The 3,849-nt window shown below is 33.9% G+C and overlaps 1 long non-coding RNA gene across 1 annotated transcript; it reads left to right on the top strand.

Annotated features, from left to right (window-relative positions):
* The first annotated feature begins 606 nt into the window (after positions 1-606).
* On the top strand, positions 607-1,489 carry LOC140833385 (uncharacterized). Its single transcript, XR_012118454.1, has 2 exons — positions 607-932; positions 1,029-1,489. It is a non-coding gene; the product is annotated as an uncharacterized lncRNA (long non-coding RNA).
* The last annotated feature ends 2,360 nt before the right edge of the window (positions 1,490-3,849 follow it).

The following is a 3,849-nucleotide window of genomic DNA, read 5'->3' as shown; positions in this document are numbered from 1 at the left end:
TCATCGTTCAAGAAGAGTTTTCATGCAACCTTGGGAACAAACTAATATTCAGCACCTGCATTTCATCCTCAGACAGACGCTCAGTCTGAGAGAGTCATACAGATTTCAGAGGATCTACCCCGAGCATGTGTGATAGATTTCCAAGGGAGTTCGAACCAAAGTGTAAGGTCCAAAATGCGATAACGTAACCTAACTGCATGCGAATCTAGGGAAAAATGAAAAATGACTAATTAAATGATTTTAATTACATGAATTAAATATAGCGTGCATGCTTAAATGTTTAAAATGCACTTTTCTACATGAATGCATAAAACTGTGTTTTAAAGCTTATTTGAGACACGATCGAGGAACAAAGACCAGAGGCGGAGAAATTACGTTTTTGGTCCTGTAACTTGCACTTTTTCTAATTTTAGTCCTGTTATGAGACAATTTACGTTCTTAGTCCAGTAATTTATAATATTTTTCAATTTCTGTCCTTTTTCCCGAAAATTGAAATCTTCCACCGGAAATGCCTAGCTGGCGGCCGGAATTGAAAGTTTTGATTTTTGGTGGCTTTTTGAAAGTCCACGTAAGTAAATAATATAATAGAAAAAATAAAACAAAATCCACATCACTTTTAAAAATAAATCCACAAACGTAATCCAAAAAAAACTTTTACAAAAAGGGTAAAACAATTTTTTAAAAATCAAATATCAAACCCTATCCTTCTCCAAATCACGATGCATTTCTGATCCATTAATCAAATTCCCCAAACCTCTGAATCTAGTTTTCTCGCAGAAGTTGGAAGATCAAGCCGGTTCCTGAATTAATTCGAAATAAGAAGATGTCTTCAGCATACGAAACTGGTTTCATGTTCTGTAAGTGTGCGAAACCAGCAATATTAAGAACTTCTTGGACAAATTAGGAGGTTTCATGGCTGCATAGATTGGAAGGTGGTGGTTTTTTTTCCTTTCATGTATCTCTAAATTTTGACAGAAAGGTACTTTAAATATTCATTTCAGTTTTGGTTTTTTTTTTGTCTTTTACAGAAGGGTTCTAGAAGAAGAAAATCGGAAGATAAATGCATAAGGTACTAGCATAAATCGGTTTTTTTTTTTCTCTTTTTTTTGTCATTCCAGATTAAAACGGAAGATAAATGTGCTAGAAGAAGAAAATCGAAAAATGGCGAGGGAAAACACAACTTTGAAGTTGATTCTTGTGCTACCGTGGTTGATTTGGTTTGTTTTGTGGATGTTTTGATGGGTGATTTTGGTTAGTGAGAAGATGAAGATGTTGAAGATTTTTATGTTTTGAAGATGCAAAGCTTCTACAATGTTTAGGAAATCTACTTCTACCACTTTGCTAACTTCCATTTGCTAATACGAAGCTTTTTAGATTTTAGAGCAGTGTTGTAATCTATTTTGTTATTGTCTAGGTGAACATGTGATTAACATATTAAACTATGAATCAATGTATTATTGTTCTATGCATTTCAGATATCGTTTTTCTTGCTCTTGGTGTTATGGTTAACATTTTAGTTCATTCAACTTTCGGTGTTCTGTTTTGTCAAGGCAGCCAGAGTCAACAATAAAAGCTCCAATAAGTGCCTCAACAACATCTGCTATGACTTTTTTGTATAACCAGATATGACTTTTTTTTGCTTGGCTCTAATGATTGATCACGAATATACACCTGAAAATGTATTTGGATATGATACAACATGTCAGCTAATTACAAACTATTAGGGAAACAATTTTTAATGTAGAGCCATACATCTTCAAGCACTGACGCATTATGTGGGAAAATATGGATTTATAGAGCAACAGGTTTATCTCTTTAATATGTTATAAGCTTATATTCTAAATCCAAAAACAGAATAATAATTTGTCAATAATGTTTGAGTGTCAGATATAGTGTTCCACCAAAAAGCAGATAATTAGTTCATTAGAACCACAACAGAGTGCCTATTCTAGAGAAATATTAAACAGAAACACAGCTTAAACAGAATAGTACCTATGTTTACTATATATTTTTGTTTAGGTTTTTTACAAGACAATATCTTTCTTTACCCTTCACTTTCTAACAAAATAACACATTTCTCACCAAATGCGTTAATAACAAAATTAAAAAATAGAAAAAAATTCACAAAATGAAAATCCAAAACATTAAATGTACAAAATATTTGCCAAAAAGCAAACACTAACCAAAACAACCTCCAAATAAATGACACACAAAATGAGTTCAAATTTTCAAAAACCATCTAATATTCTTCATGGGGTTGCAATATAAAAAGTAATCAAAATGTTCACACTTCATTCGCTTTCACTTATGAGGAGCCTTTCCTTTCTTCTCTTTTGCTGGCAGTCCACTTTCATTTTCAAATACCGAATTATTTAGGCTGGACATTGTCATGAATTTCTGCCCTCCTTTAAATGTGGTTGATTTTGAAAGCACGTGTGAACGATTGATGCATGGTTCGACTTTTTGTATGTAGGTTCCTCCAACAAATGGTGCAGGTGCCCTTATATTGGCCATATTCGTGGGAATTTGACATTGTTTAAACTGCTCATACATAGACGGTGGAGCCACGGACCTCGATGGAGAGATTGATGTAGTTTTTTGAGCAATTGGTTGAGACATATTGTTGTCTTTCCCCTGTGAAAAGTAGATTTTTAGATGAAATGCAAATTGACAATTTGTTATTATATATAATATTTGAAATACTAAAAAAATAAACATTAGCTTACACTACTATTGCCATGATAGATATTTGATTTCTTTCACATTTCCTCTGACGGTATTGACATCAAACGTCACATTGCTCATCATCTGAAACCACATTAATGAGAAAAATTATTATAGAAAAATAATAATTGACACACATACCGGTAACTTGGATGATGGTTGACTTATAAGTTCTTCAGTTAGTTGGCTAAAAGGATGTTCTTGTGATTGTTTGATTTGTTCGGATTCCATTGGCCTTACTTGTTCAGTTCGAGTACAACCTTTTTTATTGTGACCCGCAATACCACAGATGCTACATGTCACTGTTCGTTGATGCCTCCTCATTTCATGATCATTTCTTAATGTCTTTGCTTTGCTTTTTCGTTTTTTCTTCATTGTTTCAGTAGCATCATCTCTTTCCATTCTTCTTGCTCGTTTGGGCCTTCCAACAGGTCTACCAAAATTTGGTGGAAGTGCTGGAATAATTCCTGTTGGTTGCCATTCGCTCCTACCATTTAGTGGCATCACTGTACAAGCATATACTTGTTTGTATGTGGCTAAACTATAACATTTATGCACATAATCAAAATAATTCAATCGTTGAGATAAAATAGCAGATAAAGCATGGTTTCATGGAATTCCACTCAAATCCCATTTCCTACAACCACATGTCCATTCTTTTAAGTCTACACTGCACTTACTCCCATCATAGCATGAAACTTGGTAATGAAAGTTATCTGCTTTAATTGGCATGCAATCTCCAGTCTTTGTCAAATTCTTCTCGATTAGTTTTTTTATTCGAGGGCAAAACAATCCTTACAACTTTTCTTCAGCCCTATCCCTGTTAACTTGCATTTTTGTCAGTGAAGTATTCAACAAGCCATCCAAGCATTGACAATATGACCTTATCCCTCGCATCCAAAATACTGCTGTTAAAGGATTCACAACAATTATTCAATAAAAAGTCACATATAGAGTTGGTTGTGAAGTGTGACCTACTCCAATACATTGGTGGCTTGTCATTGAACCAATCAGCAGCGCTTGAATCAATATCTCTCATTTCTCCCATTTTTCTGCTGAAATCATTCACTGTTGTAGCTGTGGCACATTTCCATAATGCATTTTTAAATGATTCACCTCTAAAAC

This window comes from Primulina eburnea, chromosome 6 (assembly GCF_022965805.1).
Source record: "Primulina eburnea isolate SZY01 chromosome 6, ASM2296580v1, whole genome shotgun sequence".
Classification (NCBI taxonomy): Eukaryota; Viridiplantae; Streptophyta; class Magnoliopsida; order Lamiales; family Gesneriaceae; genus Primulina; species Primulina eburnea.
The sequence above is the reverse complement of the archived record's forward strand: the minus strand, read 5'-3'. Positions and strand labels throughout refer to the sequence as shown.